We start from the raw sequence: 27,985 nt of genomic DNA, 5'->3' as shown, positions 1-27,985 counted from the left end.
CTGTAGTTATTGTCAAAACATTTGTTGAAACTGAACTGCAGCTTTTATTTTCAGATTGCCAATTTAGAAAGAGCAACATAATAATTTGTAAGGAAAAGCTGACTCCTTGCATAGTAGAAGTTGTATAGACATTTCATAGGATTTGCAGTAATGATCCCTTAAAATTTGGGTGAAGTGCTTGTGCTTAAAAGCAGTAGAATGGTTAAGATGTAGTGAGAGAATATAAAACTTTCCTCTGTCCGTAATGATGGTCTGTTGTTCATTTTATGAGAGAGGCATCACATTTTCCAAATGGCAATGACTAAAAAGAATTATTATTTTTTATGAATATGTTAGATATGATATAAACAGATGCGATTTTTTTTTCTTTTTAACTCCTTTTTTGTTTATCAACTGAACATACTCTTAATCGTTCTTTTTAGGACACTCAGCTATAGGATAGTTTATTGAATATAGATGCTTAAAATAAGAAAAACAGTTTAAGTCAGTAGCTTGAAGGTAGGAAGCAAATGATAAGCTTCAGACAATGGAAAAGAAATGAGAACCAATGGTGTTTGGAAAAAAATTGTAAACCATTTACTTTCCACTAACCTCATAAAATGTGTCTTTCAAAAAATAAAAATGCATTTTTCATACCTGGACTCTACATATGGTTTTGAATGGAAAATAAAGAAGTCTTCCTGAAATAATAACTGAAGAAAGCAAGTTAAAATGTGAATCACTTGCCTGTTATGCAAATAATGATTCAGTTCAATGTTGGATTTCAAGGGCCAATAATTTTTATGAAAGTATTACTAAAGCAAGGTGTTTGGGTTGGATTTTAAAGTCTATGTCCTTTGGTTGACTTTCCGTCGTTTTATTCATTTTAGAGAGCTTGTTTATAATATTGTGGCATGTATTTCATTCCCACCAAATTCTTCCTTTTGCATCCTTGGCACCAATGTGGACATACAGGATCTAAAACCTAAAGATATTTTTCATAGGTGAAACTTTTTCCATGTCATAAACTCTCTTGTGCATATACCTAAATATATTATATTTAATTTTATATGATAAGGTCTACATATACTTGAGAAACCTTTTTATTTAAATAGGAATTTGAATCAGTAATTACTGACTAAATGACAGACATAGTGTATATAGATCGTATAAACTGTCAGATATTAAGGACATTATTAAGGATTATTATTGTTTTTTTATTATACTTTAAGTTCTAGGGTACATGTGCACAACGCGCAGGTTTGTTACATAGGTATACACGTGCCATGTTGGTTTGCTGCACCCATTAACTCGTCATTTACATTAGGTATTTCTCCTAATGCTATCCCTCCCCCAGGCCCCACCCTATGACAGTCCCCAGTATGTGATGTTCCCTGCCCTGTGTCCAGGTGTTCTCATTGTTCAATTCCCACCTATGAGTGAGAACATGTGGTGTTTGATTTTCTGTCCTTGTGATAGTTTGCAGAGAATGATGGTTTCCAGCTTCATCCATGTCCCTGCAAAGGACATGGACTCATCCTTTTTTATGGCTGCATAGTATTCCATGGTGTATATGTGCCACATTTTCTTAATCCAGTGTATCTTTGATGGACATTAGGGTTGGTTCCAAGTCTTTGCTGTTGTGAATAGTGCTGCAGTAAACATACCTGTGCCTGTGTCTTTATAGTAGCATGATTTATAATCCATTGGGTCTATACTCGGTAATGGGATAGCTGGGTCAAATGCTATTTCTAGTTCTAGATCCTTAAGGAATCGCCACACTGTCTTCCACAATGGTTGAATTAGTTTACACTCCCACCAGCAGTGTAAAAGTGTTCCTATTTCTCCACATCCTCTCCAGCACCTGTTGTTTCCTGACTTTTTAATGATCGCCATTCTAACTGGTGTGAGATGGTATCTCACTGTGGTTTTGATTTGGCTTTCTCTGATGACCAGTAATGATGAGCATTTTTTCATGTGTCTGTTGGCTGCATAAATGTCTTCTTTTGAGAAGTGTCTGTTCATGTCCATTGCCCACTTTTTGATGGGGTTGTTTTTTTTTTGTAAATTTGTTTGAGTTCTTTGTAGATTCTGCATATTAGCTGTTTGTCAGATGGGTAGATTGCAAAAATTTTCTTCCATTCTGTAGATTGCCTGTTCACTCTGATGGTAGTTTCTTTTGCCGTGCAGAAGCTCTTTAGTTTAATTAGATCCCATTTGTCTATTTTGGTTTTTGTTGCCATTGCTTTTGGTGTTTTAATCATGAAGTCCGATTAAGGACATTATTAAGGATTATTAAGCAACATTGAGGTGGCTGCTAAAATATTTTCATAGAGTGCCTTGATGGGCACACTATAGGGGTTGCAGCTAGACTGATAAATACTACACTTTAGATTATTGCTGTTGTAGAGCTTATATACAATCCAGTGGGTTATAGGTATTTAACTGTGATTACTTCTCATACTTCAAAGTTTTGCCCTTTAAAAAACAAACCAAAAACCCCTCAGATATTGGAGAAAGCCTATTGAGAAGAGATTGTCATCACAAGTAAGGATAATAAAATTGATTTTTTGCCTGCTCTTTTGGATTTGTTTCATTTCAGCAAAGAAAGGTTATGCTTCCAGATTAGAATTTATTTTTTGTGTTTTCAATAAGATATCTAAGACAAAGACATCTGTTAAAACTGTGATGTAGTGGCTTCTAAATGTATTAAAAAGATTAGGAAATATTCTGAGGCAAAGACTCATTGATTTCCTTTTATGTTTATTTCACCTTGGTGATATAAAAATGGATGGAACTACAGGCTAAATACTACTTTCTAGCCCCAAAGTATGTTCAAATACAATCTTAACGCCATGCTTGTGGTTTTTGAGTTGTCAGTAATCTCCTGGATGAATATTGTAGACTGGGTATTTGCAGCCAGCACAGCTGTCTTCCTGACAGAGGTTCATGTGAGGAAAAAACGTCAGGCTGGGCTAAAATTACAGGACAAAATAGAAGCAAAAGTATTGTATTCTATGAAAATGGTGATGATGGTGTAGTTTTGCCTTAAGCCCTTTTGAAAAATCATTTTTAAAACATTATGGAAATGCCACAGTTCTTGAAATATTTTTTTCCCCTTGTTTTGAAGCCTAAGATATTATGGGACAATAGTCATAACAAATTAGACTATGTTTCAAAAAATTACTTTGTATGGCACAGTTCTTTACCCAGAGCTAGGAGATAGTTCACTGTTTTTGTGCAGTTATATTAGCCCTGATATGCCTATTTAGTAAGCATATAGTAAGCATGCTTTAGTAAGCATGCCTTTAAAATCACTGTTAGAAACTCTGGTCTTTGAAGTGTGCCTCTTTGGGACACATTTCTTAGGGCTTGGAAACCAAACAGATTCTTACCAGCTGAGCTCCTGGTTTTTTCTAGGAATAGATTATGAAATACGTAAAAATATATAAGAAATGGTTCCTACTCTTAAGAATCAAACACTGGAGATATGTGTAAAACAATGTGAGATGTGATACATTTATAAGGGTGGAGTTTAGTAATTTTGTAGATGGGGGCTACAATCTTCAATCCTTCTTTAAAAGAATTGTTTATTTCCTTCATAGTCAGAAAATACTTAATGTGATTAAATGTTTCATTAAGGTTTTTACAAATTAATATGTAAATTTATTTTTATCCTTCATTCAGAAAGGATTCTAAGTGTCTATACTTACTAGGAAATTACATGTTTCATAATTAAACTGTATGAATGCTATTCATAACATACTGACATAGGAACAGGTAAATCAGATCTGGGACTTACTGCTTCAGTAAGGACAAAAAAATCAGTAAATAAAAGGTCCAGATAGTAACACGATTATACATTAACTTGTGTTAAGGTACATTTAACATCTCTTAATCGATTTAAGAGTGACTTTCATGACTAGTTTTTGCAGTTTTCGTTTTAAGGAAGATACTGAAAATCCTGGAGGAGATTCAGAAAAGAGCATCCTAAGTAACTGAAGGGGAAGCATGACCTAAAAATATGATGACTTTTAAAGATTATTTTTAAAAAGATGATTAGAAAACACTACTTTTATATACCTGTATATTACCTTTCATAGGAATAAATTAACAAATGAGAAAAAATATTTGATCAAGCTACTTATCTTGACTTTTGATTCAGAAAATATGCTCTATATTTTGTGGAAGTTAATAAAGATTTGGGAGTATTAGTGGTCTTAAAATGGAGCAAACTAGTTTAATGCTCTGCTCATCCCCTCTGACTTTTCTAGGACATAGCTCCTCAGTTGTTTTCCTCACTCATCAGTATATAACCTTGTTTTATGTGTGTTTCTGTGGAAATCGCCTTATTAGATATTCCTGATTTATTAACATTGACCTCATGGCCAACAGTGCTGTAACTCATGCCTGAAGGAAGCTTATCTAACACAAGTGTTTTTTTTTCGTAAGGCATGTCATAGTCTTTGCACTTATGAACATTAGGCAGCACCTTAGTACTATGCTTGGGGACCATTTTAAACAGTGAAATCACAGCAGTAAGCAAAAACTGTGAAAAACATGGTGTTAAAAAGACCAAGAAAATGATACTTGTTTATAGTATGACAGTTGAAACAAGAATCATTCAATGCTCTACCTGGTATGACCTTAGCTGAGAATGTGTATGTTGGGCAACTGAAAATTTTTCCCACTTCGGGGTCAGGTATGGTGGCTCACACCTGTAATTGCAGCACTTTGGGAGGCTGAGGCATCCTGATCACAAGGTCAGGAGATCGAGACTATCATGGCTAACATGGTGAAACCCTGTATCTACTAAAAATACAAAAAATTAGCCAGGAGTGGTGGCAAGTGCCTGTAGTCCCAGCTACTCGGGAGGCTGAGGCAGGAGAATGGCGTGAACCCAGGAGGTGGAGCTTGCAGTTAGCCGAGATTGCGCCACTTTACTCCAGCCTGGGTGACAGAGCAAGACTCCATCTCAGGGAAAAAAAAAAAAATAATAATAATAATAATAAATTTTTTCCCCCACTTTGTGCATGTCCACAAATGACCAGAAAAGCACCTAGGATATTTATTTTTGGGTTACAAATAAGTTTAGCCAGTAGGCAAACTCTTAAATATGGAATCTTCGAATAATATAGATTGACTCCATCTGGGAACATATGGCTCTGTTCATGTCTCATCTTTTGCTTTTCACTTTTATCTCTATCTTGGTATCTTTCTAGAGATACTCCTCAGGGAATCTCGGCTTTCATTATTTTATTTCCTGTACTTGAAAATCTATTCTTGATTACCTTTATTGCAGCTTTAAATTTAGAAATCATTAGGATTATTTTTCAGTGGCGTTTCCATACCTCAGATTATATAGACTTTATGACAGTTAGTCTAGTTTCTCACACGTGTAATTTGTCCTTTTAAGTTCTAATGCAAATGTGAGTTACAAGTTTTCCAAAATGTTTTTCTATTTTTTTGTAGCTACATCTCTGTTGAAGATCTTTTTGTTAATCACTGAGTTACTACCTTTTAAAAAATATTGATGATGATTTATTTTGGTTTGTTTTTGTACTTACATGACAGACTTCTGTGCTTATCTTTTATTTGGAATTGAAACGACTTCTGGCAGAATTTATGTGTGTGTGTGTATGTGTATGTGTATGTGTATGTGTATGTGTATGTGTATGTGTATGTGTATGTGTATGTGTATGTGTGTCTTTTAGCCTTAAAGTATCAAGTGCAGGGAGGGGTTTATGAGTTTTATTTGTTAGAAGTCTAACAGCTTGAGGAATGTGAGGTGCTGTATGTAGCAGGGATGTTTTCTTGTTTGGAAGACTTGCTTTTCCATATCTGGTGTGGGAGTTAGGAGTTTGTATAGTTCTATTCTTTATCTAGCTTCTGGCCTCGGGCAATTTGAAGGAATGGTTTTTGAGGAGGAAAACGGGTTTTATTTAAAAGTAAAATATTTAAGCACCTAATATGAGCTGATTATTTTCTTGGCATTATATTAATAGGTAAAAAACTCTTTTCTCTAAAGAGTTCAGGTGGCCTAAAATCATCTATTTTTATTTCTTCTCTATCCTTGCCTATGGCATCCTTTGTCTTTGGTCTAGTCTGAGGAAGGGTTAGAAACCAGATAACTAGCCTTGTTGGAAGTGCTCAAAGAAGGGCCGGTGGCTTGCTTCTGTATTAGGGTTTGGGAACATTCTCCTTGCACATAAATTCTGGAGCACAAATTTTGGATACTTTTATTTACTCCTTAGGATACATTTTTTTATACTTTAGAAAATGGTTTTTTGGATTTCTGGGTTGCCTAATAAAGTAAGGAAATCCAATGGGGGCAGTATCATATACATTTACCTTACAGGAAGTGTAACTCAGTGTAATGGCAAAAGCCGAAAACACTTGGGCACCAAACCAACCAAACATAGCAGTAACAATCCTCATATCCAAATAGACAAAATTAGCATATGCCCTAGAGTGTGAAATGATAGGTATATAGCCTGTTCGTTTCATCAGTCAGTCTTCTAAAATGTCTCCTTAATAGGGTTTAGAGAAGATACCAAATATTAGGTACTGTTTAGTTCAGTGTTTATGTGTGTGTGTATAAATATATACAAATTTAAATATATAAAAATATATAAAATATTTAATATATAAATATTTAAAAAGTTAAACATTAAAATATATAAAATGTAAAAAATATAAAATATAAATATACATTTATATTTTATACATATATTTATATTATATATATTTATAATATATATAAATACAAATATTTATAATATAAATATAACATATTTATAAATATATATTCATATAAATATGTAGATAAATACATATATACTTATATAATATATAATACATATAATATATAATACATATATAATATATAATATATTATAAATATTTATATATTTAAATATATATTCACATATTATATATATTTATATATAAATATTATGTATATATAAATATATAAAAAATATATATATATGTGAGACCAGGTCTTGTTCTGCTGGAGCGCAATGGTGTGATCACAGCTTACTGCAGCCTCGACCTCCCAGGCCCAAGCGATCCTCCTACCTCAGTCTCTTGAGTGGGTGGGGCTACAGGTGCATGCCACCATGCCCATCTGATTCTTTTATTTTTTGTAGAGACTGAGCTTCCCTTTGTAGCCTGGCTTATCTCAAACTCTTGTCCCAAGCAGTCCTCTGGCTTTGGCCTCTCAAAGTACTGGATTACAGGCAGGAGCCACCACACCTGTCCTCAGGATTTTAATTTTAAAAGTATTTTATTTAAATACTTCAACCATTTTTAGTAGAATTCTCCCATAAGGCAAACATTCTTATCTCCCCTTTTTTTCTTATTATTTTTGTCTTTTTAGAGATTATATTAACTCTCTGTTACCATATGTTTGGTGGAAGGACAGCTTTATGTGTGCCAGTTCTTAAACTGACATGTAGACAGTGTTGCATCATGGCCTATAGAAAAGTTTGGACTGTTTTTTTTTAAAAAAAAAAAAAACACAATTTTTTCATCTTATCTATAGCAGAGATATTTGCCATAGATTTTATTTCCTTGGAAATGATTATTGGTTTATTATCAGAGAGTAAATTTGAACTACTTTTTTTTTCTTTTTACCCTTAATCACCTTCCCAAAGAAACACAAATGGCCCATTCAATCTAATTTCTTAGTAATAAATGGAAAAAATAAACAGGCAACTCCTAGTCACCAGGGCCCTAATTCAGAAGAACAGGATACTCCCAGAGTAGAACTGGTTGGAATATTTTATGCTTGTCTAGCCTGGTGAGTTGTGAGCAGAAAGTAATTACTACTTGATGGCAAGAAAGGAAGAGAATCTGATTCATAGGTACTCTAATCAGAATAATAATTATTGGAAAATTGGGACGTATCCGTATTATTTTAAGTGTGATTTTTAAAGTGCTCCTTAAGTCCTAATAGAACAAAAAAGATTTATGCTGTATATTATACATATTAGAAATTTTAGCAATGGTTCCAGTGTTGTGATTTTTGTAGTTATGGTTACATTATCTCTTAAAGAAAACTTTCATAGACTTAATAATTCAACTTCAACATTTTATTTTAGGCTAACATTTTGTCAGGGGTAGGCTTGTTGGTGACTATTTTCTGAAGCTCGAAAAGTCTTGCTTAAATCATAGTAAATTGTTATTTCTAGTATGCATGGCATTTTTCATTCCTAGAAATGAAGAGTCATTTTTGGAGATGTTTATAAAACATGAAAGTAGACAGGAGAATAGGAAGGTCTGACATTGTTCATGCTTTTGCAGCTACAGGTAATTCATTTTCAGATCACCTATCTGCCCCTAATGTAATATTCCCATTCCTGAAAGTAGAGAGGAAAAACAGTAGTCCTTGCTAGAATGTCCTGTGAAAAAATATTTTTTTAAGCTAAAATTTGATAACTATTCAAACTTTATATATTTATATGGATTATTACATGTAATTTTCACTTTAAAAAGAGTTAACTGAAGACAATATTTTTCATCTTTTAGTATATTCAAATTCCTTCTATAATAAAATTGTCAATAGCTCTGTGTTTCATCCTGATGATATGCAAAATGCTTTTCCTGCATCATTGTTGGTTCAAGTTACTAAGCGTTAGTAAAGCCTCAGTATCAAGTAGCTTTTCCATCCAGGTCAATTGCCCCCAGTTAGAAATCATTAATTTCATTATATTTATCTCAATTTATTGCATACTTTTGAAGGTAATCACTGTTCCTAGGAGATAAGCTATCTTTCATGCCAAGAATCAGTTGTAATATTTTCCATAATACTTCCACCAAATAACATGTATTTGATGTTTTTCGTTAATGAATAATTTGAATGTGATTGAATTCATACTGGTCCTATAGCATTATCTATCTAACATAACAAACCTGCCCCATTTTAAAAATAAATTCTTTATTAACATAACTTTATAATATCTCATCTTAGGAATGAAACATGCTTTTCAAAATCATCTTGTTTTTTATCTAGATTATTGTTTTCTTTATTATTTTAAAATCATGTTATTTCTGAATATCTTTATGCAGGAAAGTCTGTCTTGATTCATGACCTTGTTTTTTTTTTTTCTTTAAAGTTACAGTTATTTGAAGAGGAATTATCATAGGATGGAAATACATACTTTAAATTGGTTTTATGAAAGTTTGAACCAAGTTACATTGTCAGTGCTTATCTCATACTCATCTATTGATCCACTTAATAAATGGAAAAAGAGTTTTAGTAATTGAAAGTTAGAAAAAAATACTACCTTTCAATTTGAATTTTTGAAAATCACTCATTGCCTTGGACTAAAATATTTTTATCAGGTAGTTTTTGTTTTGTTTTTCTTAACTCTCTATTCCCATTTTTTGAACATTTTTCCTTTTGGGATTGCAATATTTCTTATAAATTTCTATAGTTTTTTTATGCTATGAGTATTGATTTAAACTCCATTATCTAAGTTCTGTTTTTTGGTGAATATTTTTCCTAATATTTTAATGCATGATTAATAAATAATGAGCACCAGCTCACCAGATATTGTCAGGGGTGAAAGTTCTGAACCCAAGAGACAAAAGTCTTGAATTTACAGTCTATATTTTGGTGGTGTATAGACATAGAGCAAATAGATGAATTTGTAGTTTCTCAGGTGGTGATGGTGCTTTGAAGAAAAATGACGAATAATAAGCAAGCTGGAAAATGGTAGGATATGGTCTTTTATATAGGGTGGTAATGGAAGGCCCCTCTGGCAAGATTATATTTGAGTAGAGACTATTAGCAAGTACGGGTATTGGCCCTTATGGATCTTTTTTTTTTTTCTTATGTACTTATCACAGACTTTCCCCTAAACTCACCCCCATAGTGTTTTTTTTTTATTATTATACTTTAAGTTCTAGGGTACATGTGCACAATGTGCAGGTTTGTTACATATGTATACATGTGCCATGTTGATGTGCTTCACCCGTGAATCTTGAGTGTGTGTGTGGGTAGAGAAAACAGTGTGAATGCCCTGAGATAAGATTGTGCTTGATGTGCTTTCAGAAAGTACAAAGATGTTTGGGTGCTGAAAGGGGTAATCATGCAAATAATAGAGAGATACCAGGGGGCCAGCCTACATAAGGCCCTGTAGGCCAAGGTAAGGATTTTGGATTTTACTCTTATTGACGTAGAAAGCTATTTTAAGCAAGAGTGCCATGATTGTCAAGAATTCAAAAAAAAATCACTCTGACCTCTGTGGGGAAAATACACTGTATAGTGTGGGGAGAGACCAGTAGGATGCCATTGCCATGTTCTGGGGAAGAGAAGATGGATGCCTTGGACTAGGGCAGTGGCAAATGGAGGTGGTAAAAAGTGGTTGTATTCTGGTATATTTCTTTTTTTCTTTTTCTTTCTTTCTTTCTTTTTTTTTTTTTTTGAGACGGACTCTCACTCTGTTGCCCAAGCTGGAGTGCAATGGCGCAATCTTGGCTCACTGCAACCTCCGCCTCCTAGGTTCAAGCAATTCTCCTGCCTCAGCCTCCCAAGTAGCTGGAATCACAGGCATGCACTACCATGCCTAGCTAATTTTTATATTTTTAGTAGAGACAGGGTTTCACCATGTTGGCCAGGCTGGTCTGGAACCCCTGACCTCAGGTGATCCACCTGCCTCAGCTTCCCAAAGTGACGGGATTACAGGCATGAGCCACCACGCCCAACTGGATTCTGGTATATATTTCAAAGGCAGAGCTGACAGGGATTTCTGTCAGACTAACGTGAAGCATGAAGGAAAGGGAGTAGTTTAGATCTTTGGTCTGAAGAGCCTGAAAAATTTACCATTTACTGACATAGGAAATCTGAGGGAAGACAATGTTTGGAGAGGTGAGGGAATCAGTTCAGTTTGGGGAAGGTTAAATTTAAGAAGACTTTTAGTCATCCAGTTAGATAGTTGAATAGGCAGCTAGTACATGAACCTGGCATTAGGGGTTTGGGCCTGGCATACTTAAACATGTGGCTAGATGTGATCACCTTCAGAGTAAATGTAAATAGTATCATCCCTCCTTATCTGTATCTGCAGATTTGATCAACTGTGGATCAAAAATATTTGGGAAAAATATAAAACAATAAAAATAATATAGATAAAAATACAATATAACAAGTATTTACATTTTGTTAGGTATAGTAAATAGAGATGATATATAAAGTATGCAGAAGGATATGAAGAGATTATGTGTAAATACTATGCCATTTTATATAAGAGACTTGAGCATCTGCAGGTTTTGGTATTTGCCTGGGATCTGGAACCAATCCTGCATGGATACTGACAGACAACTTTGGAGAAATTTGAGCCCTGAGAAGCAGTGCCCAACCACAGACTTGAGCCAGAATGCCCAGGTTTGAATCTCACCTCAACCAGCAGTGGGGCATGTTGTTTACTCTTAATGAACCTCAGTGTCCTTGTCTGTAAAACAAGGATAAACACAGTACTTATCTGTAAGAGTTATTGTGAGGATCAAATCACTGTATTAATATGAATATACACACATATATATGTATATATACACACACTACTTATAGCTATATTTTGTATATAGTACCAGTGGTTGCTAAATATTTTGACATTAAGACCCCTTTACACTCTCAGTCATTATTGTGGATCACAAAGAGCTTATGTTTATTGATATTTACCATATTAGAATATAAAACTGAGAAATTTAAAAAATGTTTAACTCATTTAAGAAACTATTGTAAACCCTTACATATTGGATAATATTTTGGGAAACATAGCTATATTTTCCAAAATAAAAACAAATTTAGTGAGAAGAATGACATTGTTTTATCATTTTGCAAATCTTTTTACTCTCTGTCTTCATGGAAGACAGCTGTATTCTCTTATCTCCTTGTTTATTCAGTCTTTGGTGATATCATAGGTCATGCAACCTCTGGAAAACCCCAGTGTATATTCATGAGAGAATGAGATTGAAAAAGAGAATATCTCAGTAGTTTTATGAAAATAGCTTATGAACTCTCTAAAAGGGTTGCAGGAATACTCAGTTAATTACATTTCTTTTGCTGTTGTAACGGCCTTTATTCCTTGGCTCATGGTCCTCTTCCATCTTCAAAGCCAGAAATGGCTGTTTGAGTCTTTCTTATATTGCATCACTGAAAAGGGAAAGGTTTCCCTATCCCCCTTGCAGGGTGTGTAATGGGGGTGTGGCTCGCTTCTTTGGTGGCCCGCTACTTATACCTGTAAGGGAGCATACAGATGGACAGGTTGTGGGGCTCCAACCCCATGGCAGTGTCTAGGGGTGAATGTTTACAGCTCCTGAGGCTGCAGTGGGTGTGTGTTATCATGTGCTCTTTTAGTTTAGCCATCTGCGGGCTGCTTGTGTTAGTCAGCTTAATTAGACCCCCTGCCTATGGCAAGGACAGAGGGCTTTCTGTATCCCGAGGTTCTTGCCTTTGTGTACTGGAAGAATTGGATCCCATGTGGGCTTGGAGAATGAGTGCAAGGTTTTATTGAGCGAAGGTAGTTTTCAGCAGATGGGGTAGCCAGAAGGGAGATGGAGTGGGAAGGTTGTTTTCTCCTGGAGTCGGGTTGCTCAGTGATGCGGGCTTTCTTCTATCCATCCCAATCAAACCCTGTGTCATTCTGCCAGTCGATGGTCTGCTGCCCTGCTGACGTCTGTCGGTGTGCTTTTCCACTGGTGTCCTCTCAACGTCCAGCCACTGCATCTTCTGCTGATGTGCTCCTCTTGAAATCCAGCTGCTTGTGTGTCTGCCTGCTAGGGTCTCAGGGATTTTATAAGCATAGGATGGGGGCATGGCAGGCCAGGGTGGTCTTGGGAGATGCAACATTTGGGTGTGAAGGCAGGAGTGCCTGTCCTCACCTAGGCCCATGGGCACAGGTCTGGGGGTGGAGCCCTAGCCAAGGACCATGCCCTTCCCATCCCAGCACCTTCCAGCCCCCCTCCCATATCATCACTTTGATACTAACTCTTCTGGCTCCCTGTTCCACATTTAAGGACTTTTGTGATGACATTAAACTCACCAGAATAATCCAGGATAATCTCCCTATTTTAAAACCATCTGATTAGTAACATTGATTTCATTAACTACCTTAGTTCCTTTGTCTTGTAACCTGATGTCTCCATAGGTTCCAGAAATTAGGATGTACTTGTTTTTAGGATGCCATTATTCTGCCTATTACACTTAGGATTCCTTGACCACACTTTGAAAACTATAGTTCTGTGTAGATGTTTCCTGCTATTATTTCATCATCCTCATTATTTCTGAAATTTGAGGTACTTCCACATGTTGAGAGATGTGGAGGAACTAGTAAAAGGAGGCTGAGAATGAGTGGCTAGTGGGTTTGCCATCCGGGCCAAGAAAAGTCTGTTTAAAGGCAACAGTAGTTAACTGTAGCAAATACTGCTGAAGGTTATCTAAAATCAGGACTAAGAAAAGACTGTTGTGTAGATGTATTAGGCAAAATATTGCCCTCTTAAGACATCCACCTCCTAAATTCCAGAATCTGTGAATATGTTGCATGGCAAGAGATTCTTTAAAATAGGTGTAATTACGATTTCAGACCTCAAAGTAGGGAGATTCTCTTGGATTCCCCTGATGGCCCCAGACAAATTACATAATTCCTTAAAAATATCGAACCTTTTCTGGCTGTGGTGAGAGACACGAAGAAGCATGAGAAGAATTTGATGCCCTGTTGTTTCTGAGATGCAGAAACTGTGTGCAAAGAACTGAATTTTGTCAACAGTTGAAATTAAGAAACAAAAGAAGCCCTTCCCTAGAGCCTCCAGATAGAAAGGCAGTCAGCCCTACCCGCATCTTCATTTTAACCCAGTGAGACATGTTGACTTCTGACTTATAGAACTATAAGATAATAAATGTGTGTTGTTTTAAGCCACCGAGTTTATAGTAATTTGTTATGACAGCAATAGAAAAGTAATATAGTAGGCCATTTGTTATGTCAGCAGCCAGTTGTGGCATAGTGGTGGGGATGAAAGTCTGTTGGAGTGGATTTAAGAGAATGAGAGGAAAGGAAGTGGAATCAGGATGAGTATAGAAAATTCTTCAGTGTATGAGGGGCAAGAGAAGATTTATTTATTTTTTTGCTGAAAAATATTATAGCAAGCTTCTATCATGGGATTGTTGCAGTTGAGTGGGAAAATTGATGACCAAGTGAAAGATAGGCCTTGAAGGTTGAAGATGGGGAGAGCAATACCCTTGAGTAGATGAGGGAATATAAGATCTAGTGGATAAGTATGGGGTGTTGTCTTTAGATGGAACACCGTTCTTGCAGTAATAGTAGGGAAGACTACATATGTGGGTTCAGGTACATACAGACTAGTGGATGTAATAGGCATATGTAGAAAGGCATTTCTGTTAGCTTCCATTTTATAAGAATGGAGTAAAGAGAGTTGAGATATTGGAGGTTTGAGTATGAAGAAAATGTGAAATAAACTGAAGTTTGTAGACAGACAGAATCACTAATACTGCATATCATGCCTTTTTATTTGACATAGCCAGATAACCTTAGATATTCCTCTTAGGAGTCTGGCCTATCAAACTTAAGGCATTGAAGAGTAGAAAATGCATGTTTTGTGTAGTCAGGGATATGTTTGGTGGGGATAGGGAGGTGGAGAGAGAGATTGAGAGACATTGAGCAAAGAAAGTAATAAAAGAAATATGTTGAGAGAGACCGAAATAGAGTGAGAGCAGGAGATATACACATACATAGACATATATTGTGTATATATATATTTAAATACATATACAACCCCTCTTAATGTCCCTATCAATTTATCATATATAATAAACAGCATAATGTAATATATACACATATGTTCATATGTGCATGCACACATATTCATTCTCATAGCCATATATCATATGTATATATGGAGGTGGGGATGGGAGAGTAGAAGGAGGAGCTTGAGGGAGAGAGTTTGAGAGGAATGATACTGAGCCATACATTCTCAACTTTTCCTTACCAACTCAAGGATTCAGGTCACCTCACCTTTTATGTGTAGAGAGGGAGAGAGAAAGGGTGGGGTAAGAGTTCAAGAGAGTTGTTGAGTTTCCTATTACACAGAAAAATGAGCTTAGGGAAAATGTGTCTCCAACAGTTCCATTTCTTTACCTGTACTTTCATTATTTATAAAATATGGAGGGGAGAGGAATGTTCCTTTTTCATCTTTATGGTCTTTTCTGGTTCTATAATTATACAACTAAATTTATGTAACTGGTTTGATAGCAAATTTTATACAGCAAATTCTTATGGAATATTTGTTTCTCATTTTATAAAACGACTTCTCTAGAAATAATGTATCATCTGACCTTTTGGTACACTGGTAATTTTGTAGTCCTATCTAGGCTGATGCCTCTGTTTTTTGACAGACACTATGCATTATTCTAACATTAATCTTAGGAAAATTGACATTACTTTTCTAAGAGTGAGGTAATGTTTTTGCTGGCTTGCCAGCTACTTTTGCCAGGATAGGAGAGAGAAAAATAGCATCTGAAAGATGTGATTCATATTTTATAAGTCACAAATAATTTTTTCTGGTATTTTAAATTCATATCTAAAATAATTATTTTATACTTTGGAACCAAATAGATATTTTAACAAAAGGAAAAAAAACAGTGCAGTGTGAAATTTTCGGAGCATACTTGTAATAAGAAGTCAAAGTTATACTAAAGAGGTAACATTTATATAAGAATCCAATGTAGTCACTGGCAAACTTAAAAAAATCTTACTTGGAGTTAATAAAACCACATACTAATCATTGCTTGACTAGTTTTATAAGGAAATAGTGAAATTTGGTGATCTTTTTTGCCAACAGATAATATTTGCCTGTTTTTCCTTCTGTTTACTTTTCATCATCATTGAACTCCAATGAATATGTATTAGAAAAAACATCATCTCTGTGGTAAAATATAGAGTAGAATAAATTTCCCTGTAGCAATGGGCCTTCTTTCCATTTCTATGAATATTTTACTCTCATTTGAAAAAGATTTATTTCATATGTGTAATATGCTTATCCATATTCACCATCAAATTTTATCGGCATATATAGTCTTCACTCTGAGACAGAAGGTTATGATAAAATCTCTTTATTATCCTCCCAGTTGTCATCAAAAATAAAAGGAAGACTATGAGGAAAACTAATGTTTCCTGACTGGTTACTATGTGCAAGGCACTATGCTATCTACTTTGAATGCATTTTCACAATAACCCTGTGAGATTGTTGTTATCTGTTTTACAGATGAGGAAATTCAAGTTTAGCTATTAGCCTTTGAATGAGGGTTTTCTTTTAGACCCATGAGCCTTCCACTATTTTCTCCCTCAGTAAATATTTTCTAAACATTGGTTGTTTATATCCATTGCTTAATGTCAGCCAGATGCCAGTAGACAGAGAAGGCATCTGCCTACACTGAGTTGAGGGGAAGCTGGTATTATTATTTCCTCTCAGTATGTCAGCCTTTGTTCCTCAGCTTTGGTGTCAGCAACCTCATCATTAGAAATTTATTTCATTGAGTTAGGTTTCTAAGATAGACACTTAGTATTTTATTATTTTAAGGTTAATAATATATTTTTTGAAATGGCAACATCTTCATGCAGTTCAGAATTTTAAAAAGTACAAAAGGTTATACAGTATAAGGCCCCCTTCCCATGATATCTGCTGCCCACTTTTCCTTTCTTGTGTCAGCCAATGTTAGCAATTTCTTATATATCCTTCCAAATATATTTTATTTATATATATACAAATTTACTGTGTATATGTGTATGCATGTGTTTGTGTGTATGTATACATACATATATATTCATTTTTTAATATAAAATTTATCATACTTTTTCACTTAACATAACTTAGATTATGTCAGTATAGTAAGAGCTGCTTCTTAATAATCTATTTAATGGGTATACTATCATTTATTTAACAAGTTCCCTATATTGAACATTTAAGTGTTTTCTGACCTTTTACTACAGGTACCTTATGTATTTAGATACTGTTATTAAATATGGAAACTGAGACTTTTATAGCTATTTATTCACTTACTATCTACACTTACTGCAGTGTAAGCTCTAAGCACAGGTAATGTCTCAATTAAAACAAAAAACTCTTACCAAATTATAAATAAACATAGTTTAAAGAGCCATTTCTAAAGCTTTTTTTAATGAAAAACACTATTCACAGGTCCTTTCTCATTCCTGCCATTTTTCTGGTGCCCCAACAGCAATTACTTTCAACTTTTAAAATTAATATTTATGACCATGTTTTTAAATAACATACTTGACAATATTTCTGCTTCTTGATTTTTTGGATCTTATGTATTTTTACCTCTGGCCCAAACCTAGGAGTTCCTTTATTCCTCCAATATAGTTGTATCATAAATTTGACTAGATCAGTATTCAGTCTTTACCATATAATGGTTATGTCAGTGCCATTGATCCCTGAATTATATCACATATTATGATTAATTTTTTCTTCCTGAGCAACTTTTTATCTTTAAATGAATATTGTCTTTTATGCATTTTTATTCATTGTGATTTTTTTCCATGCAATTTTTTGGGCTAATTTTTATTGTGATCTTATATACATTTGATCTTAATTAACCGAGTTCTTGGGACTTAATTGACACTTCTGTCTCTCACAGGTGAATTTGTGGTTAGTTCTGTTGAGAGCTGTGAATCTCAAGTGTCCTGGCGCTGTGCTGGTTATACATCCCAGGGTCTTTAGTGTAGTTGTCTATAACTAGTTATTGTAATTTGTTGCCACCCTAGTGCGTGTTTTTCTGATTGAAAACCATATAAAAACCTTTGTTCTTGAGACAGCCTTGACTTTTAGAAGTGTTTTCCCTATAAAAATCAGGTTACAGTTCGGTTTTGGGTTTTGGACTCTTGGAAATTTCCCTTCTTGTAAGCCAAGTACTACTCTAAGCATTAAGCTATGTTATGATTTAGTTGTGTTTTTACTGGAGACACTTTTAAGTATAAAATAGTGCTGGAGATGAGTTTCTGGGCCTATATTTGTCTATTGTCTAGAAACTCTAACCATCCCTTCAGTGTGTAGTATTTAGTTATGGGAAATTTATTGAATTCATTTTTTGCTTTTTTATTTTTTTATATTTACCAGTTTATTAAGAAGAATATTTTAGAGAATACAAATAAAATAGCTAGATGGAGAGATACATAGGGCAAGGTATGGGAAAAGGGCATGGAGCTTCCATGATGGCTCCCTGGGATTGCCACCCTCCAGGAACCTTCATGTGTCCAGTTATCTGGAAGCTCTCCAAACCCTGTCCTCTTGGTTATTTATAGTGGCTTTATGAGGTAGGCATGATGATTAAACTGTTGGCCATTGGTGTTCAACTTGACCTTCAACCTCTATCCTTTCCCTTGATGTTGGGGGACGGGACTGAATGTCCCGACCTTCTAATCCTGCCTTGGTCTTTCTGGTGACCAGCCCTACCCTGAACCTATCAGATAAAAGACACATAAAAGACAACACTTTGGAGACCCCAAGGATTTTAGGAGTTATGAGCCAGGAACTGGCAGTGAAAATCAGTATATATGTATGTATCATAATACTGGAGGCCATCCTCTGGTTTTTGACCATGGATTTCTCACATCAAAAGAATATACATAATTATTAATAATTTGTTCAGTCCATCATATTGTTTGGGGGTCTCCCAGGGTGAGGCCATTTACGTTTGCAGATTTCCTATCAATCTTCTCAGATTCCAGAAGCAGAAGTGGTCCTGACAAATGCACAGCTTTATTTACCCTTTCAGGGATCTGGAACAAGTGAGCTAAGAGACAGTATCATCTCTTGCTCTGAGACTCTTTAGAGTTGTTAATGTAATATGGAATTTCCTTCAGTTAATAACCCACTTATTCATTTCTTTACTCTCAGCTGTTATTTCTTCTTCTGTCCATTAGTACCCTATCTTTTTCACCTTTGGAAGGAGCATTAGAATTGCCACTGTGTTGGTCTGGATTGCAGGGAGCAGGTTAAGTTTACCAAGTACCTCTTCCTCAGTCCATTCCCATTCAGATTAGGTACAGTTACGTAGGTACAATACTAGTGAGCTATTTTTACCACCAGACAATATAGCTACATTCACTTTTAACCCCAATTTTGCTAGATGGGGATGAAGATGTAACCCAGCCCCATCAGGCCCTTTAGAAATTATGAAATGAGGTTTAAAAACATAGTGACCATTCCTTGCTTAGAAATCACCTGTGCTTCCAGCATTTGTAGTTGCAGCTCTGGTCCTAGGACCACTATATCAGGTAGGGGAAAAAAAGATATTTTTAAAAAGTGATTTGAGGAAGAAATATAAAAATACAGTTGTTATATCAGTGTATTTCTCCCTTGGCAAGAATTGTATAGTGTGCATCACCCCCTCTCCCTCTTCCCCAGATCAGCCAGAAAAACAGAAATCTAGTGGGGACACTCCTTTAGTCCCACTTATATTAAGTGTGAGCACACACTTGTGAAGGCATGTAAGCCAACCATTCATGCCTTTATTTCCCTGTTTTAGACAACCAAGGTTTCAACTGCCCATCTACTTCTCTATCAGACTATTACGTTACTCTAAGGAGGCCATCTCTCTGTCCATTGTTGGACATTATGGGCTGCACAGTGTGTTCCTTGGTGTGAAGAAATGATGGTCAACTATCCAAATTCATACAGTATCTTCTACTCTGGTGGAATACTGTCAATTCCTGTCAAGACCCAAGTGTAGCCCTCCAGGGCTACCAGCATCGGTCTCATTTGCCAGCTATGTTTAGGGCCACCAGGGAATTTGCTCCATAGCCATCGGCAGCCTCTGTTTCCCTTATTGACAAATAGAACACTTCCCACTGGCATTATGTATCTGAGTGTGCAAAAGGAACATGCCTAGATTCAGCCCACGTCTGCACTGCTGCAGTGCCCGCGTACCCGCTCATGTTGTAGACCCAGGTGGCCACCCCAAGGCAGCACACAGGGATATCTGCTTGTTGATTTCAGTCACCTTCCAAACATGGAAAGGAGTTCTGATGAGCATTGACTTGTTCTGTTTTAATGCATCCCTCAAAATATTGATAGCACCATGATCTACATGAACCTTGAATTATTTTTGATGTATTACTGTTTTGTTTTCTCTCTCCTTTCTGTAACAACTATTGTTTGGTTGCTAGATCTACTGAATTGCCTGTTTTATTGATTTTTCTTTCCTTTATTTTCTCTCTCTAATCTGTCTGATTTTCTTAACTTTATTTTTCTTTTGTTTTTTCTTTTTAGTCAGGGTCTCGCTCTGTCACCCAAGCTGGAGTGCAGTGGTGTGATCTTGGCTCACTGCAACCTCTGCCTCCCAGGCTCAAGTGATTCTCCCACTTCACCCTCCTGAGTAGCTGGGACTACAGGTGTGCGCCACCGTGTCTGACTAATTTTTCTACTTTTTGTAGAGACAGTGTTTTGCTCTATTTCCTAGGCTGGTCTCAAACTCCTGACCTCAAGCAATCCACCCACCTTGGCCTCCCAAAGTGATGAGATTACAGGTGTGAGCCACCATGCCTGGCAATCTTATTTTTCAATTGATATTTTTATATGAATTACTATGTTTTGTATTTCCAAGAGCTTTATTTTTTGTTGTTCTTTGAGTCTTCTATTTTTATAGCATTTGGTTCTTGTTTTATGAGTGTCATATCTTCTCTTACTTCTTTGAGGATGTTAATATTATTTTTTATTCCTACATAATGTTTCTTCTAACTGTGCTTTTTCCTTTTCTGTTATTGTCTGATGATATTTGTCTTTCATTTAGAGGCTTTCTCTAAATGTTTTGTTTTCCAGAGGTATCTTTTATTTAGGAATAGGGCACAAAAGGTTGTTTGGAAGCTCTATGCTGACAAATGGGGCATGATGTAGAGCAGGCTTGACTGTATAGTTATAATGACGAGGCTGTTTATTGTCAGCCCTCTCCCACTGTCAGTGTCTTTAAGCAGGGCTAGTTTTATGAGTGTACAACCTCTGTATTTGCACAGGGCCCTATGCTTATAAGGGCCGCATGCTTGGTTTAATCTACTATTGACATCTTTAATTTCTTAGTTTTTGAGTAAGGTTTCCACATTTTTATTTTATACTGAGTCTCAAAAATTATTTAGCTGGTCTTTCTTGCTTGGTTTGATAACATTCTCTAGAGAAGGTCCATTTAGTCTCCTGTCTGGTGAGGATAATCCAGGCTAAACAGGAAAGATTTCAGGGCCTTTATATTTACTGTGGAAACTTTCACTCCTTTTCTTGTTTACTGTGGTACTCCTGCCCTCATCTGTGCCTAACGTTCCCAGTTTAGAGACCTTCTGTATTCCCCGCTTCAGAGAATAGACCCTCATTCCTCTGTTACAACTGCATAGGGTCAAGCTCTGCAGAATGGTAGAAGTGATCTGGGGAGGACTACATCTTAAGCAAACTTTCAGGCAATCATCCTGCTCTTAGCATTCCTTTTACCTACTCTTCCAGAGTACTTTGCTGCTGCCAAATCCTGAGTATTTTGGGTTTTCTGCAGTATTATTGAATTATTTCTCACTTTTCACACTGCTTCTTTAAGATTGTTTTTTTTTTTATTTTGCTATTAAAGTTAGCACACGTGCATCTGCTTTTAGTCTTTTGTTTTCTCAACTTTGACTCTTTGCCTTTATACCTTTGTACTATTACAAGCAAAACAAAACAAAACAGAAAACCTACACTCTTTTTCAGATGTTTTAGTTGCATTTTAGGTGGCAGCAACAGTAGGTACCTATGAATAATCTGCCATTTCTTTTAAAGATCTGGTATTATTGCTGTTAATTTTTATTATTAAGATCTGTGTTAAATAGTTGATATTCTGTTTAGGAGAGGTAATTTAGACAAATAATTATTTTTAGATGATTAATTTAGACAAGTAATTATTTTTAACACTTAGGTAAGAAGTAATTTGAAAAAGGCCATGTCATAATCAGGAGAAATATCTTATTGTATTAATGTACTGGTGTCCCGGGCATACACTGGACAAAGTAGAAGTTGAGGTACTTGAGGTTTTTTGGTGTGTGAAGGAAGAAGCTCATTCAAAGGACAGTGGAAAAGTACAGTGTTTGATTTCTAGGGCTGCTATAACAAATTACCACAAACTTAGTGGATTGAAATACAGGAAATCTATTCTCTCACAGTTCTGGGGATTAGAAGTTTGAAATTAATGTGTCAGCAGGGCCACACTCCCTCTGCACTCTTTCCTGGGAAGCTCTTTCCTGGTCTCCTCCAGTTTCTCATGGCATGTGACATTTACTGGCTTCTGGCAGTATGACTGACTCCAGTTTCTGCTTCTATCTTCTCCTGGCCCTCTTCCCTGTGTCTCAAATCTCCCTCTCTTTTCTCTTATAAGGGAATCAGTCATTGAATTTAGGGCACATTCATAAATCTTTACCTCATGGGTCCTTAATTATAATGCAAAGACCCTATTTCCAAATAAGATTACATTCATAGGTACCAAGGATTAGGACTTGGACAAAACTTTTTAGGGGCACAATGCAATCTGTTACCGTGTTCTTCCTGGCCCCACAAAATTCCTGTTCCTCACTGTGCAAAATACATTGACTGAGTCCTAATGTTCCCAGAAATCTCAACTCAATAAAACATCAGCTTTACATTCAAAATCTCATCTAAATAACATTAACTCAGAAGTCTCAATGTCATCATCTGAATCATCTAAACCAGATGAGGGTGAGACTGAGTGTGATCAAAGTTCTTTTATTGGTAGACCTGTGAAACTAGAAAACAAGTCATCTGCTTTCAGAATACAATGGTGGTACAGGCATCAGATTCCCATCTGAAAGAGAAAATTGGAGAAATAAAGGAATCACCAGTTCCAAACAAATTTAAAACACAGGAAGGAAAATTCATTAGGTTTCAAGGCCTAAGACTAATCCTCTATGGCTTGATGCTTTGCCATCTAAGCCCATGACTACAGTTTGGTGAGTTTCTGGACTTGTGACTCTAGCTTGATTATTGTCTGGGCCTGTGCTCCAGGTCAGTTGCCCTCTGTGCCCATGGCCCTGGCTTGGTTATGTTTTCTACTTGCAGTTCTGTTGCCATCTGTGCCTGTGGCTCTGCTGGCCTCTGCCTCTGCACCGGTGGCTCAAGCTATGCCTCTGGGCCCTGGGCTTTGCAACCATAGATCTAACCTCAGGTCATTCCTCCTTTTTTTTTCTTTCTGAAGATTAGTGCATATTTATAGCTTCCTAGTCTAATCAGCCTACTTCCTCCCTGTAGAATCTCAGCAGTCTGACAGTCATTCTTTATTTCATTTATTTCTCCTGCATCCTAGGCTTCATCCTAGGCTTGCTGTATATCTCCTTCATTCTAGGCTTGCTGTATTTCTCTTAGTACACCATTTTCAAAAACCTTGTGAATCCTCTGAGTTAAGGGGATTCATGCTATTAGACAAACGAGTTCTCCACAGATCTTTTCTGGATAACCCTATACAGGCATGCCTTGGAGATACTGCAGAATTTGGTTCCAGACTGCTGCAGTAAAGCAAATATTGCAGTAAGTGAGTAAGATGAATTTTTTTGTTTCTTAGAGTACATAAAAGTTACATTTATACTATACCGTAGATTATTGTATGTAATACCATTCATGTCTAAAAAATGTACCTAAATTAAAATGCTTATTGCTAAAACATGCTAAAAATCACCTGAGCTTTCATTGAGTCATAATCCTTTTGCTGGTGAAGGATTTTGCCTCAATGTTGATAGCTGCTGTTGATAAGGGTGGTGGTTGCTGAAGGTTGGTGTGGCTGTTGCAGTTTCTTAAAGTGAAACTATAATGAAGTTTGCTGCATCTATTGACTCTTGCTTTCATGAAAGAGTCCTCTGTAACATGCAGTGCTGTGTGATAGCATTTTACCCAAAATAAAACTTCTTTCAAAATTGGAGTCAGTTCTCTCAATTCCTGCCACTACTTTGTTAATTAAGTTAGTGTAGTAATATTCGAAATCCCTGGTGGCCATTTCAACAGTGTTCACAGCATCTTCACCAGAAGTAGATTCCATCTCAAGAAACCACTTTCTTTCTTTGTTCTTAAGAAGCAACTCCTTATCTGTTCGAGTGTTATGTAATTGCAGTGTTCAGTCACATCTTTTACTTACAACTCTAGTTTTCTTGCTATTTCTACCTCATCTGTGGTGGAAAGGAATTTATTATTATTATTATTATTATTATTATTATTATTTTTAGCAGTAGTTCTCAACAATGGTCTTAAAATATTTGGTAAACCATACCATAAACAGATGTGCTGTCATCCAGGCTTTGTTCTTCCACTGGTAGAACACAGGCAGAGCAGCATAATGCTTAAGGGTCCTGGATTTTGTAGATGGTAAGTGAGCATTGGCTTCCACTTAAAGTCACCAACTGCATTAGCCCCTAACAAGAGTGTCAGCCTGTCCTTTCAAACTTTGAAGCCAGTCATTGACTTCTTCGCTCTGGTTGTGAAAGTCCTGCGTGTCATCTTCCAAGAGAAGAATGTTTTGTCTTCATTGCAGATCTGTTGTTTAGTGTTGCCACCTTCATCCACTATATTAGCTAGAACTTCTTGATAATTTGCTGCAGTTCTACATCAGTACTTGTTGCTTCACCTGACATTTTTATCTTATGGAGATGGCATTTTTCCTTCAACATCATGAACCAATCTCTGATAACCTCAGATTTGTCTTCCACAGCTTCCTAACCTTTCTCAGCCTTCACAGAATTGAAGAGAGTTATGGCCTTGTTCTGAATTAGGCTTTGGCTTAGGGGGAAATGTTGTGGCTGGTTCAGTCTTCTCTCCAGACCACTAAAACTTTTCTGCATATCAGCAATAAGACTGTATCACTTTCTTATCATTTGTGTCTTCACTGGAGTAGCACTTTTAATTTCCTCCAAAAACTTGTCCTTTGCATTCATTCCCATCTTGGCTGTTGACCTGAGAGCCCTTGGTTTTGGCTGCTCTCAGCTTTTCATATGCCTTCCTCACTAAGGTTAATTATTTCTAGCTTTTGATTTAAAGTGAGAGCCATATGACTTTCTCTGTCATTTGAACATTTAGCTGTTATTATAAGGTTATTAATTGGCCTGATTTCAATATTACTGTGTCTCAGGGAATAGAGAGGCTCTAGGAGAGAGGGGTAGATGGGGAAATGGCTGGTTGTTCAGTCGAAACACATACAACATTTATTAAGTTTGCCATCTGATATGGGCATGGTTTGTGGCACCTGAAAACAATAGTAACATCAAAGATAACTGATCACAGATCACTGTAATAGATGAACTAATAATGAAAAATTTTGAAATATTGTTACAATTACCAAGATTTGACACAGAGACACAGAGTGAGCACACAACTGTTGGAAAAATGGTGCTGATTCATGGGGGAGACAATACACATTGGGGCCAATTGGAAGGTGGAGGGTGGGAGGAGGGAGAGGATCAGGAAAAACAACTAATGGGTAGTAGGCTTAATACCTGTATGATGAAATCATCTATACAGTAAACCCCCATGACCCAAGTTTTCTACGTAACAAACCTTCATGTGTACCCCTGAACTTAAAAGCATTCAATTTGTAAAAAATGTATTATCTGTGAAGCACAATATAATGAAGTACAGTAAAATGAATTACATGCACTTAGTGGCTTAAAACAGCAGAAAATTATGTTATGGAGGTCACAGTTTTAAAAATCAACATCTTGGCAGGGTCATACTGCCTCCAAATGATCTAGGGGGAATATTTCTTTACATCTTCCAGCTTTTATTAGTGCCTGATATTCTTCAGCATATGGCAGCATAACTCCATCCTCTACTTCTTTCTTCACGTGCCTTTCTACTCTACATCTCTGTCTCAAATCTTCCCCTCCTTTCTCTTGTAAGAATACCAATAATTGGACTTTGGGCCCATCCTAAGTCCAGAATGATCTCATCTTATGATTCTTAACTAATTGTATCTACAAAGACACTATTTCCAAATAAGGTTACATGCGCAGCTATCAGGTTTTAGGACTTGGACAAACCTTTTAGGGAGGTCATAATTCAACCTACTACAAGTACACTTTTAGTATATTTAAATATATGAAGGCAAATAATAATACTGTGGACAGAAAAACTCACTACATAGATAAATGACAAGAGCATTAAAAAGTGATTTTTAGTATTCAGCCATATTCCTTTTTTTGATCAAATTTTAAAATGTGTTGAGAAGCTGTGTTATTAGCAAGTTCCTTTCTGCTTCTGGGGTTAAAATTTACTCAAACTTTGGAGACCAGACTTAAAGTGGGAAAAGCCATACAATATTACAATAATTCTAGAGTGTTTTAAATTCTTATTGATTGGGACGTTTGTAGATTTATTGTGTATATATAGGTTACAGACCTTTTCTTACATTCAGTGACTAGACATTGTTTCTTGCTGTAACCACAAAGTAGGGAGGATTTGTTGTAATTGTCCCATACAAGTAGGCAAAGCTGGTCTTAGGATTGCAAACTTTGCTCTTCCCTTCTCCCTCCTGCCTCTCCTTTTTTCCTCCTCTTTTATCCCTCTTTCTCCTTCCCTCGCTGTCCTTCCTTTCCTTGATATTTTCCTCTTCCTACGTCGTTTTCTTCCTTCTTTCTGCCTTCTATTTTTTTTTCCTCCTGTGCTTGGCCTGAGTTAGTTTTGAGCATCTGCCTTTCAAGGCTCCATGCCTTTGAAGATCTTAACAAAGCTAAAGATAAATAATGATCTGAATCTGATGCTAATAAACTGAATCTGATGCAAAGTGAAGTTTCTTTCCTATTGGAGCACTTGATAAGGTGACATTGAAGTAGCAGTGGGAACAGAGCCAATCCAATCAACAAATTAACCAGGAGCTCAGCTGGGGTTTTGCAAAAGGCTACATTTCTCAGGCTGTGTAGGATTTGGCCTTCATTCTTTAACAGAATGTGGTTGGTAGAGGACGTGTTGTGCTAATGGAGAATTGACAATGGCAACAATCATGGCACTGTTGTAAACATATCATCTTCTCTTATGAAGTTCATTTGAGTAGTTGTTTTCATCTTCAGGGTGATGAATTTAGTGTGACCTGTTTATTCATTCCTCTTTTGCTCACCACCAATTTCTTTCCTTAATGTTTTGCCTTAGACATGGATGTGAAATTGTCATTCCTGGGGTTTGTAAATTAACATATAGGAAAATTGATTACTTCTGTGCTTGTATGAGTAGATTGTGAGGTCCTTTGCATACCTTCCTCAGTGTATCTGTTAGGAGAATTCCAGGAGAAGTTTGCTTTTTTAATCCTGTTTTTGATTGAGAGGATTCAGCAAAGCTGATGGCTTTGGAATCTGCATGCCATGAAATTCATGCCATGTGTTAAGGCAGCCATTGTTGGGATAGGAACAGTGATTAAAATTAGTCTTTTGAGATTTTGGTTATCTTACTCTAGAAGGACAATCTTATTAAGGGCATCCATTTTAGTATTGGAGATAGAATCCTATGGCAAAATTCTTTATTTCCATTTGTAATATTTATACTTTTAGACTGATTCTTATCATGTGTGTTTTTTTTCTTCCATTTTATATTTATCTAAATTTGGAATTAGTTTGTGAGACTGGGGATGATTTTGAAGGGTCTGTCATGTGCTGTTATTTGTTTCTACATGTATAGAGAGACTGAGAAATGAGACAGAATGTAGAGGTGGAGACTAAACATTTATTCTATGGGAAAGACTTCTGTTGCATAATGTTGTATCATGCTCATGAAACCTACTTTCGTTGCAAGGATTATGGCTCCTTTAGGAAAAACAACCAGGCTTATTGCAGCTGTCAAGTGATGTGGTTGATGAGAACTGAAGAGGTGTTGTTTTGTTATTTTTCTTCTGTATTGATGGTATGCACATATGGTATAATCTTATCTTTTTTGCACTACTCTGGCATTTATAATTAGGCCATTTAGGTGTGTTGGATTT

General features: G+C 36.1%; 1 protein-coding gene across 5 annotated transcripts in view; it reads left to right on the top strand.

The window, feature by feature from the left end:
• Positions 1-27,985, top strand: part of CCDC91 (coiled-coil domain containing 91) — a 363,679-nt gene that overhangs the window by 141,977 nt on the left and 193,717 nt on the right. The gene's annotated exons all lie outside the window — the stretch shown is intronic.

The sequence above is a fragment of the Gorilla gorilla genome, chromosome 10, assembly GCF_029281585.2.
Source record: "Gorilla gorilla gorilla isolate KB3781 chromosome 10, NHGRI_mGorGor1-v2.1_pri, whole genome shotgun sequence".
Lineage (NCBI taxonomy): Eukaryota > Metazoa > Chordata > Mammalia > Primates > Hominidae > Gorilla > Gorilla gorilla.
This window is presented reverse-complemented; position numbering and strand designations above follow the sequence as displayed.